The sequence below is a fragment of the Trifolium pratense genome, linkage group LG6 (assembly GCF_020283565.1).
Source record: "Trifolium pratense cultivar HEN17-A07 linkage group LG6, ARS_RC_1.1, whole genome shotgun sequence".
In the NCBI taxonomy this organism is placed as follows: Eukaryota; Viridiplantae; Streptophyta; class Magnoliopsida; order Fabales; family Fabaceae; genus Trifolium; species Trifolium pratense.
This window is the reverse complement of record NC_060064.1, coordinates 37,844,776-37,857,833: the sequence shown is the minus strand read 5'-3', so window position 1 is coordinate 37,857,833 and position 13,058 is coordinate 37,844,776. Positions and strand designations below refer to the sequence as shown.

Here is a 13,058-nt window from a genome sequence, read left to right as displayed (position 1 = left end):
TCGGTTATGCGAAGGGAAGGTATTAGCACCCCTCGCATCCGTTGTACTCAACGGGAACCTTCTCTTTAGATCTAGGATTAAAATTAGTTCTTGCGCTTGTGTAATGATGCTTTATTATCTGTTCTATACTAATTAAACAAAGAAAAGACATTAAAAGACACTAAAGACTCTTAACATTTTTTTTTGACACAAAAAGGGTTTTTTATTAATGTGCTTGACGAGATACACCATCCCGCTCCTACGTATTCCCAGCTGCAATGGGAAATTCAAAGCTACACGCAGTTCTCGGGTAGAAAATAAGTGTTTGTTGGTTGATTTTAATTCACAAAAGGACTCTTTTACACAAACACTTTCTCTTTTTAAACACATAATATACTCTTAACTACACAAAATACCTTTTTTAAATACATGGGACTCTTTTTTAAACACATGGAAAAAACCTCTTAAACACATAAGACTCCTTAAAACATTTCTTAAACACATGAAACACTCTAATACATTTTTTAAACACATAAGACTCAGTTAAACATTTTTCACAAAAAAGACTCAGTTTAGTGCGTTGCGTTCATTTTATGGTTTTTATTACTTTTTGAAAAGAAATAATTAAAAGAACGCCGGTTATCCACATTTCGAGGTAATCACCAAGAATACGAATAACCAGAGAACCGGAGAGCCACATGACAAACCGATCCTTTTTCATTCTATTTTTATTAAAAAAAGACAACAATTTTTTATCACACAAATAACTTAACAAAAGAGATAAACTATTCTAACATATTTCACGCAAATAACTTAGCAAAAAAAGATAAACTATTCTAGCATACTAAACTCTAAAAAAAACAATCTAACATATTTCCACCTTTTTACACTAAAAGAAATAAAAATACGAAAAATAAAACACTAAAAAAGGATAAAAAAAAAACACATTTTTTAGGTCAGGGGGTGTAAATAGCAGATCTGGGCTGCACAGGGGGTGTGGATAGCAGAAAAAAGGTTCTGGGCTTAAGGCCCAACGCCCAACCAGAAGATCAACCAAAAAAAAACAAAAAAAAAGCGAAATAGGAAAAACAAATAAAAAACAACAGGGGGGGGGTTCGAACCCGTCCCCTCTCTTTCCATGGGCGCGCGCTCCAGCAAACTGGGCTGCGGGAGCTGTTGTGATTAAAGCCTCACTAACTAATACTTAAACTAACTTAAAACAGGTTTTTTTTTAAAACAAAAAACTGCTATAAATAGCAAACTGAGACAGAAAACATTATATTTTCAGTTTTTCTTTTCTTCTTCAACCCTTCCCTAGCTCTGCTAGGGTTTCGTCCCAGCCCATCGCCGGCGCGGCGGCCGTCGGGCCAGACGGCGGCGCCGCCGTGCCGGAACCCAAAACCACCTCAAAAATAAAAAACTCTTAAACTAACCCCCCCTTATTCTACCCCTAGAACACGAATATAAACATGAAAAGTTCAGAAACCTCACCCACAAGTAGATCGGAGAAGGCAGTTTCCGAAGTCTTTCTCCTTCTTCTTCTTTCTGTTCCTGCGTTCTTGTTTTCGTCTAGTCTTGATGATTTGAAAAAAAAAAAAAAAAAAAAAAAAGTTGGTGGTGGAAGAGGAAGTGCAACGCTGATGTTGCTGTGTTGCTATTTTCTTTTCTTTTTTCTTTTTCTCTCTATTTGTGTTGTTTTCTTTTGGTTTTGCAGGTTTGAGGATGTGATTGAAAATTTTAGAGTTTTTTGTGGTTGTTTTTGGTTTTGCGGCTGTGGTTCTCTTTCTGAATTTTTCCTCTGTGTTTTTTTTTGCTGGTTCCTGTTGTGCTGTTATATATACCCAAAAATTAGGGTTTGTTGCTGATGGAAAGACAAAATTGAGAGTTAGAGAGATTGTGACATGAGGTGTTGATGCAGGTTGCAGGTTTTAACTTGTTCCTCTTGTTCTGTTGTGCTGCAGCAAAAGAAAGAGAAGAAAGGAAAAAAAATTTCTGGGTTGGAAAAAGATGCGTCCCTGACCTTGCTGCTTTGGACACTTTGACTTTTTTTTTTTTTTTTTTAATAAAAAAAATGAATAAAAATAAAAAGGAAACAAATAAAAAAAGGGAAAAAAAAAAACACGTAAAAGAGAAAAGGAAGAGAAAGGCCCCCTTTTTTTTTTTAAAAAAGAAAAAAAAAATAAAAAAAAAATAAATAATAATAATAATATTAATAATAAAAATAATAATAACATTAATAATAATAAAAAAAAAGAATAAATAAAAAAATAAATAAAAAAAAAGTACTTGAACAAACAAATGAGGTATTTTAAAATACCTCTTTGCCGAAATTTTGTCAGAACGTTACAACTGATTAAAAAAGACGACAGAAAAATAAAATAGACGAGAAACATCGTAGTCAAAATTTAGGGTACAACAGCTGCCCCTATTTAATTGACTTTCACCCGAGAGTGCATTGACTACGTCTTTGCATACTCATGGTGGAAGACGATTAAATACTTAAGGACTCGAATTTTGACCAGACAGCAAGAACGGACCTCTACGCTTACTTCAATTACATGATACTCTGTTTGCACTATGACCCTGATGAGACTCATTTGAAACTCTATACTCGCACGGGCAAGACCCCAACAATCCAGCAAGACTCAGATAATACCACCCTTAACATCTCCACCAGTAAGACTCAACTTTCAATCACGCAAACAAGACTCAGGCAAGACTCATCTATACCGACAAAAATCATTTAAAACTCAACCAACAACAATCCTCTGGGATTCTAATAACTCTGGCAGGACTCAAATACTCATTCAGATAAGACTCGGGTAAGACTCAAACGCTCATTCACACAGGTAAGACTCATAAAAAACCTCAATATCCACAAGGTAGGACTCAATTTACACAAGTAAGACTCATCACAAACTCAACATCCACACAGGTAAGACTCTATTACGTTCATATAGATAGGGCTCAATTCACATAAGACTCAAGTTTTACTTCACATAAGACTCATTCTACACTTCACATAAGACTAAATTTCCACTCATACAGATAAGACTCGCTTACTTCACACAGGACTCAAAAACATTCGTTTCACATAAGACTCGATCCATAATTATACATAGGGCTCAATAACATTCACTTCACATAGGACTCGAAATAACATTCACTTCACATAGGACTCGATATGCACTCATACATACACACTAGCCATCTGGGTGAACCACTATCGACGTCCTGCGAGGCAGGCAGACACACATTCGAGAAATATCATCTCGTTACCTCAAGCTAACTGGGGGAGAGGGTTAAACAACTTCTAAGCCATCGGGTTTCCACATACCATGAATTCTATATGCGAGCATGTTTATTTATGCAGAAAAACTTTTTAAGCCAAATGCATGATTTCTTTTGAGGTGTATGAATTAAAACATTAATGCACGTCATCCTTCTCGTCTCTCCACAGGTAATGCCCCTATTATCTCCTCTCACACAATACTTATTTTTCTTTCAAGGAACACGATCTCTTTGCTTGCTACGAGTTTGCACTGCGGGTGCAAGGTTAAAAACCGAGGATCATCTTTTCTTATAAACAAATGCCGTTTTTCTCGGAAAAGTCTTAACTATATCCTTTTATGAGCCCTCACATTTTTTATGCACTATCAAGAAGAAAAGAATGCATTTTATGAGAAACAAGACATAAAACAAATAGACAAAAGGGATTTTATTGATGAAATATTGACCCTCGAATGGGTGTCAATACATAGGAAAGCAATTCCTATAAGAGGAGACTACTAATTTTGGGAATGGCAACAAAAACAAAAGGTCAACAACACCTCCTCCACCGTTTCCCTCGTGACTTCCAACATACACAAACTTTAACCTCGAAGCTGACAATTAGACTGATCACTTCCACTTGAGCCTTTTACTACAATGCTGACGCCTCGGGTCTTTTGCCTTCTATTTTCTTTTTTTTTTTTTATATCCCTAACTTTTGCCTGGATCGCCCTTTCGGGTTTTCAATCCACCGGGATTACATTTCCTTTTTTGGTGTCCCTAATTTTTGCCTAGACTGCCCTTTCAGGTTTTCAGTCTACCGAGACGCTCTCTATTGCCTAGATTGCCCTTTCGGGTTTTCAGTCTAGCGAGCCTTTATTTTTTTATTTCTCTTTTTTTTCTTACGCATAATACTTCTTGACCGCGTCAGCATTCACTGGGAGTGGAAATTCTTCTTCATCCATAGTGGCGAGGATTAAGGCTCCTCCTGAAAATGCTTTCTTCACCACATATGGTCCCTCATAGTTAGGGGTCCATTTGCCTCGGGAATCTTTGTGGATGGGCAAGATCTTCTTCAATACTAGCTCGCCTTCTCGAAACTCACGGGGGCGCACTTTCTTGTCAAAGGCCTTCTTGCGTCGTTGTTGATACAACTGACCATGGCAGAGTGCCGTTAAGCGCTTTTCCTCTATGAGGTTCAACTGGTCAAACCTTGTTTGGGCCCACTCAGCCTCTTCTAGTTTGGTCTCCATCAACACTCTCAATGAAGGGATTTCCACCTCGACGGGAAGTACTGCCTCCATGCCATATACCAGAGAGAAAGGGGTTGCCCCGGTTGAGGTACGGATGGTCGTCCTATATCCATGCAATGCATACGGGAGCATCTCATGCCAATCTTTATACGTCTTGACCATCTTCTGAATAATCCTCTTGATATTCTTGTTGGCTGCTTCCACGGCGCCGTTCATCTGTGGTCGGTACGGCGAAGAGTTATGGTGTTCAATCTTGAAACCATCGCATAATTCTTTCACTAACTTGTTGTTTAGGTTTGACCCATTATCTGTGATAATTTTGTTAGGAATCCCGTAACGACAAATTATTTCTTTCTTGATGAATCGGGCTACTACTTGTTGTGTCACATTCGCATATGAAGCAGCTTCAACCCATTTGGTGAAGTAATCAATAGCGACCAAGATGAACCTGTGTCCGTTAGAAGCTTTCGGCTCAATCATTCCAATTACATCAATGCCCCACATAGAGAACGGCCAAGGTGCCGTTAACACATTCAACGGGTTTGGTGGCACATGCACCTTGTCGGCATATATTTGGCACTTATGACATGTTTTGACATAACGGTAGCAGTCTGCTTCCATGGTCAGCCAATAATACCCTGCCCTCAAGATCTTCCTTGCCATTGCATGCCCATTGGCGTGAGTCCCGAAAGTTCCTGCATGGATTTCTGCCAGAAGATGATCCGCTTCTTGTCGGTCTACACATCTAAGCAACACCATGTCATAGTTTCTTTTGTAGAGTACTTCCCCATCTAAGAAGAACTGTGTGGCCAACCTTCTCAATGTCTTTCTGTCATTGATTGACGCGCCTTCGGGATATTCTTGTTTTTCCAAATATCGTTTGATATCATGGAACCATGGTTTGTCATCATATTCCTTTGAAGCCACTGTGCACACAGCCGGTTCATCCTTACGTTCCAATACTATGAGAGGCGCTTCGTTGTGGAACCTTACTTTGTACATTGAAGATAATGTAGCTAAAGCGTCGGCCACCTGATTCTCTTCCCTTGGAATGTGATGGAAAGTGATCTCATCAAAGTACTCTGCTAGCTTCTTGACTTGAGTGCAATATGGGATTATCTTTGGGTGTCGTGCTTCCCATTCTCCTTTTACTTGACAGATGACTAACGCTGAGTCTCCATATACTTCTAAGATTTTGATCCTTAGATCGATGGCTGCCTCGAGACCCATGATGCAGGCTTCATATTCTGCTATGTTGTTTGTACACTCAAAACACAATCTGGCTGCAAGAGGTCTATACCCACCTCTTGGTGATATCAAAACTGCCCCGACTCCGTGCCCCATGGCATTGGAAGCTCCATCGAAGACTAGTTTCCAACGAGCGCCTGGTTCGGGCCCTTCTTCATCTCCTATAACTTTCTCTAAGATCATGACATCTTCATCAGGAAAATCGGATGGAACCGGCTGATGCTCTTCTAGAGGTTGGTGAGCAAGATACTCCGCCAACACACTTCCTTTGATTGCCTTTTGAGCGACATACTGGATATCGTACTCAGACAGCAACATCTGCCAGCGCGCAATCTTTCCGGTAACGGCAGGTTTTTCAAAGATGTACTTGATAGGATCCATCTTGGAAATCAAATGCGTAGTGTGAGTTAGCATATACTGCCTTAGACGTCGGGCAGCCCATGCTAGCGCGCAACAGGTCTTCTCGAGGGCAGTGTACCTTGATTCACAATCTGTGAATTTCTTGCTTAGGAAATAGATGGCATGCTCCTTTTTACCGGTTTCATCTTGTTGACCCAACACACAACCCATTGAATCTTCAAGCACAGTCATGTACATTAAGAGCGGCCTACCGGGCACAGGTGGAATCAGAACGGGCGGCTCTTGCAGATATTCCTTGATCTTATCAAATGCCTTTTGACAGTCGTCATTCCATTCAACAGCTTGATCCTTCCTTAATAACTTGAAGATTGGTTCACAGGTAGATGTGAGATGCGAGATAAAGCGGGCGATGTAATTCAGTCTTCCCAAGAAACCACGCACCTCCTTTTCAGATTTGGGCGCAGGCATTTCTTGCATAGCCTTAACCTTATCTGGGTCTACCTCAATTCCTCTTTGGCTGACTATGAACCCTAACAGTTTTCCTGATCTGACCCCGAATGTACATTTGTTAGGATTCAGTCGCAATCTGAACTTCCTTAAACGTGCGAACAACTTACGCAGGTGGACCAGGTGCTCTTCTTCTCCTTGAGACTTGGCAATCATATCATCCACGTACACCTCTATCTCCTTGTGAATCATATCATGAAAGAGGGTCACCATCGCTCTTTGATATGTTGCTCCAGCATTCTTCAAACCAAAAGGCATGACTTTGTAGCAGAAAGTTCCCCACGGAGTAATGAAAGTAGTTTTTTCCATGTCTTCAGGATTCATCTTGATCTGATTATATCCGGAGAAACCATCCATGAAAGAAAACACTGAGGACTGAGCGGTATTATCCACCAACACATCTATGTGGGGCAACGGGAAATCATCCTTTGGACTTGCTCGGTTCAAGTCTCGGTAATCCACACACATTCGTACCTTGCCATCCTTCTTTGGGACAGGTACAATGTTGGCAACCCATTGCGGGTACTTGGCCACAGTTAGAAATCCTGCATCAAATTGCTTCTTCACTTCTTCTTTGATCTTGAGAGCCATATCAGGTCTTGTTCTTCTCATCTTCTGTTTTACAGGTGCACATTCAGGCTTGAGTGAGAGCTTGTGCACAACTATGTCGGTATCCAATCCTGACATATCTTGATAAGACCAAGCAAACACATCGACGTATTCTTGCAACAAACTGACCAAATCCTTCTTCACATCTTCTTGCAATGATGCCCCTACTTTGACCTCTTTTACATCTGACTCGCTCCCCAAGTTGATTGTCTCAACTTGCTCTTGATGCGGCTGAATGGCCTTTTCTTCTTGTTTCAACAGGCGAGCTAGTCCTTCAGGAAGTTCACAATCATCCTCGTCAACTTCTTCGGCTTGGTTTACCGGATGTTCGAAGTCAAAAGGGAAACTAGCGGGGTAGGTTTCAACGGGTATTTCTATGGATCTGCATGAGGATGTTTTCATTTTTTAGGAAACAATGCAAACTGAACAAAAGCTTAAACTGTAAAAGTCTTCTTTTTATTTTTAGAAAAGAGTTGCCATTTTGAAAAACATGGAGCAAAAAACAAAAAGTTCTTATTCAACATAAAATGCACTTTTATTCATGATAAACTTTTAAAACAAGAGGGGCCCTTTAAAAGATATTCATTTGCCTTGGGCAGAGCAAATGTATTTTCATTTTCTTAAGAAGAACAGGCATATTACTTAAAAGAAACTTCAGAAATCTCCTCGGCCTTCCAATTGTTGAGGGGCTCTTCATTAGCACAGCTGCGCACTAGGTTAGGTGCATCTTCCTCATTATCCCCAATCATGTTCACTTGCTCTTTGTTGTTGAACCCCGCACTGCGAAACATTTCTTGGAGGGAACGACCACCCTTGTAGTTAGAACTGGTCGATCCCTTTGTTGATGGTCGATATCCTAGCCCAAAGCGATCCTTCTTTTCTTGAACCACAGGCACCTTCCCCCAACCCTCTAGACTTGCTTCGTTCAATGCTTCCTTCATTGCTTGCCATGAAGTGAAGGCAGGTTTAGCTTTCTTCTTTCGCTTCATGGTGACAGTTGCGACCTCCAGAGCCTGAAACGGAATTTCCACTGCTTGCTCATCTTCCTCAATGTACTGAAAGGCGGACAAATGACTCACCATAATATCCTCTTGACTGGATACTATGATGATCTTGCCGTTGGACATGAACTTGAGCTTTTGATGTAGGGTGGATGTGACAACACCAGCCGAATGAATCCATGGTCTTCCAAGGAGGCAACTATAAGCAGGATTAATATCCATGACTTGGAAAGTGATTGTGAAGAGCTGGGGACCAACCAAAACTGGAAGGTCTATCTCTCCCATGACCGTCCTTTCTGAGCCATCGAAGGCTTTGACAACAAGTGTGCTAGGCCTCATTACTGCCCCTTCGCTGTTTAACTTATCGAAGGTCCTCTTGGGCATGACATTCAGGGACGAACCATTATCTATCAATACTTTGGACAAGATGTTGCCCAAACACTTGACAGATATATACAATGCCTTGTTGTGGTCACAACCTTTGGCTGGTAATTCTTCATCATTAAACCCGAGATATCTGCTTGAAGCGATGTTGGCTATTATCCCGTCAAATTGATTCACGGTGACGTCTTTCTCAACATGGGCTTCTCCCAACACTTTCATTAAGGCATTCCTATGGATTTCTGAGGATAGCAATAATGATAGCATAGAGATTTTAGACGGAGTTTGCCCTAACTGATCAACCACTTGGTAATCACTCTTGCGAATGATCTTTAAAAATTACTTTTGCATCCCCTTTAGGTGCCACCTTATGGGGCTGCTCTTTACCCATCTCTTCTACATGCTTCCCTTTAGCTAGATCCAATAGGGGCTTCTCAATACCCTTGCTTGACTGATCATGAGAAAAGATCCTCCCACTTCTTGTCATCCCTCCTATCCCCGCAATGCTATCAATGGAGGGATTTTCAAGTGTTACTTGCTCTTGGCCCATGGAAACAGTAGGTTGATAATTCCATGGTACTTTTTGAGTGCTCTCGAATGGAAAAGACTTAGGCACCCTGAAGACTAGTGGGTGGACCTCCTTATTTGGTATAGGGGCCCTTTTGAATGGGATCTCAATTGGCGTGAAGTCCTCTAATGCCGCAATGACGGGGTTTACTACTGAGTAGCCAATCTGGACCAAGCCCTGATCCATCAACTGTTGTAAACACATCCTCATCTTCTTACAATTCTCAGGCTTCCTTGCACACTCTTCACAGTCAGAGTGCATCATCTCGAATTCTTCATAATCAATTAGCTTTTCTCTAACTATGGCTAATGGAGTTCGGATCTTAGAAACTTCATTTATCAATTGAATTCCTCCATCATCCTCCACAGCATTCACAGATGGGCCAGCATGGCCAGGCAGTGGATTGGTCTTCACATTGGGTCCCTCCTCCTTAAAGGTTAACAGCTTCTGATCAATCAACTCTTGTACCTTGTACTTAAAGGCTTTGCAATTTTCAATAGTATGTCCAAGTGCCCCGGAGTGGTAATCGCACTTGACATCACTCTTAAAATGAGCTGGGTAAGGAGGTACTACCGGTGGAAGCTGCTTTAGCTCTATCATCCCTTTTTGTAGCAGATAAGGAAGGATTTGACCGTATGGCACAGGCACACGGTCTAATTGCACAACCCTCTTTTCAAAGTTGTTTCGGCCATTAGATTGGTTCCTTTGTTGTGGTTGTGGAGGAACAATTGCCGAGTATGGTATTTGAGCTGGTGCACTTGTGGTGATGGCATTAGTTTCCTCCTTCTTCCTTGGATTCGAATTGAAGGACCTCCTTCCACTAGTCTGATCCTTAGTGAACTTCTGAATCTTTCCACTCTTAATTCCTGCCTCCACACGCTCTCTTATGATGACCAAATCTGCGAAATTGGATGAAATACTCCCTATCATTTTTCATAGTAGGGTCCTTGCAGAGTGTTCATGAAAGTGTCTACCAATTCGCGATCCATCAAGGGAGGTTGGACTTGAGCGGCCAACTCCCTCCAACGCTGGGCATATTCCTTGAATGCTTCATTACTCCTTTGAGACAGGTTTTGTAGTTGCATGCGGTTGGGAGCAATATTCAGATTGTAACTGTATTGAGTAAGGAAAGCATCCACAAGATCTTTCCAAGTTTTGATCTGAGCTCTTTCCAATTGCATGTACCAATCAAGTGAAGCTCCACTTAAACTGTCTTGGAAGATGTGAATGAGCAGTTTTTCATTCGAAGCATGAGCAGCCATCTTGGTATAGAACCTCTTGATGTGGATTTTTGGACAGCCAGTGCCCTTGTACTTATCAAAATCTGGGGCTTTGAACTTTGGTGGGACCACCACATCTGGAACTAAGCACATGTTTGAAGCATCAAACCCGAAGGCACTAACACCTTCAATAGCCTTCAACCTTTCTTCTAAGGCCTTATACTTATCCCCTTGATCAGCCTCAAGCGTTGGTGGGGTCTGAGTAGGCTGAGCGATCTCCGAGGTATTTGGCTCGGTGTTGGCGCGAGCTCCTTGAGCGGATGGTACTTCATTCGAAACAGGGATGACAACAGGCTCTTGAGGGGGAGGTACGCCACCATCCTCTTTGGGTGGAGTGTAGCCAGGGGGAAGACCGTATTCAGGCCAGTTCGCATTCGTAGCGATCGCAGCAGGCTGAGGGTTGTTTACCAAAGCTTGGACAAGCTCGAGCATCTTGTCCATCTTGACTTTCATTGCGTCAACGTCCTCTCTTAAGGCCGCTTGATTCTGTCCTTCTTGATCCATGAGTCTGTGGAGGTTTGCACGCGTAGGGTATGAATGTGGGGGAAGGGGCTCTTGAGCCGATTTCTTCTTTGATTTCCTCGCTATGGTGAAGGGCAAGTCTCCTGAAGTTTCGAGAAGGTATGAGTGTGTTTTTCATTTTATTATTGAAAAAAGGTAATGCATGAATGTGGGAATGCGATGCACAAAAAAACATTTTTATTATCATTTTTGCTTATAGGCCTTTTATGACATAGATTTGAGAATAGGTAATCTTTTGTCAGGTGCCATTTTCTCAAATCAATGTCTTTTCCTTCCTATAAGCAACAATGAATATGCAAGAAAATCATGGTATGTGGAAGTGATGTTTAGGGTAGAGATAGTAAATCATGTGTTTGTATATGTCCCATCCCAACTCACATGTGGTTCTAGAGTTTCTCAAGGTTCCTAAGATCGTAAACCCTTATTTGAAAATATTAACATTGCAAAAACTCGCAAGACAATAATATTTCCAAATAAGGTCTCCTTTAGGTGAGGTTTACGCGTTGACTTTACAAGACAAACGCCAAGAAAGTCAACATTGCGTACCCCTCATTATGTACTAGTAGAGGCCTTCTAACACGTTTAGGTTCTACTTTAAAAGGTCCCTGGAGTCACGGATCCCTAGAAAGATACTTGTTCCCATTACGAAATTTCGCAAGGTAACACATCCTTCGAAGGAATCTACTCTAGGCGGAGTTTTCGTATTGGTCCTCTCGAGGCACGCGCCAAGCAGGCCAATACTAAACCCCTAACTTAACTTAGTTTCTCTCGAAGCTCGGGTGTAGAGCTTTATCCACATGTAACCCAACATCACAACCCCACATATATATATATAACAGATATACATGCAAATATTACGGCAAATAAAGCACATGACTGAATAAAGCATAAAAAATAATACACAATAAACACAAACAAGTGCAAAAATCCAAAAACCTAAATCTAAAGAGAGTGGGCTCGACTCTCTTAATTAACCAGTCCCCAGTGAAGTCGCCAGCTGTAGCGCCCTCCCTAAAAATTAAGGCTAATTCTAAGGATGAACTGCTAATCTACTCAACTAGCTAATACAAAAACTGCGCGAAGCGATAAACGCTCGCTAAAACAGTAAAGTCGCCACCGAACTTTATTTATTCCACGCGGCCACGCGGAAAAGGAAAATATCGATAAAACCTTTAAGTGGAAAGGGTGGTCATCGCAACCAAAATTCCGGGTTCGGGAGTCGGTTATGCGAAGGGAAGGTATTAGCACCCCTCGCATCCGTTGTACTCAACGGGAACCTTCTCTTTAGATCTAGGATTAAAATTAGTTCTTGCGCTTGTGTAATGATGCTTTATTATCTGTTCTATACTAATTAAACAAAGAAAAGACATTAAAAGACACTAAAGACTCTTAACATTTTTTTTTGACACAAAAAGGGTTTTTTATTAATGTGCTTGACGAGATACACCATCCCGCTCCTACGTATTCCCAGCTGCAATGGGAAATTCAAAGCTACACGCAGTTCTCGGGTAGAAAATAAGTGTTTGTTGGTTGATTTTAATTCACAAAAGGACTCTTTTACACAAACACTTTCTCTTTTTAAACACATAATATACTCTTAACTACACAAAATACCTTTTTTAAATACATGGGACTCTTTTTTAAACACATGGAAAAAACCTCTTAAACACATAAGACTCCTTAAAACATTTCTTAAACACATGAAACACTCTAATACATTTTTTAAACACATAAGACTCAGTTAAACATTTTTCACAAAAAAGACTCAGTTTAGTGCGTTGCGTTCATTTTATGGTTTTTATTACTTTTTGAAAAGAAATAATTAAAAGAACGCCGGTTATCCACATTTCGAGGTAATCACCAAGAATACGAATAACCAGAGAACCGGAGAGCCACATGACAAACCGATCCTTTTTCATTCTATTTTTATTAAAAAAAGACAACAATTTTTTATCACACAAATAACTTAACAAAAGAGATAAACTATTCTAACATATTTCACGCAAATAACTTAACAAAAAAAGATAAACTATTCTAGCATACTAAACTCTAAAAAAAACAATCTAACATATTTCCACCT

At 40.6% G+C, this 13,058-nt stretch overlaps 1 pseudogene; it reads right to left on the bottom strand.

Moving 5' to 3' along the window:
- Nucleotides 1-4,130: 4,130 nt before the first annotated feature.
- On the bottom strand, nt 4,131-11,268 carry LOC123892223 (annotated as a pseudogene).
- Between the last annotated feature and the right edge of the window lie 1,790 nt (nt 11,269-13,058).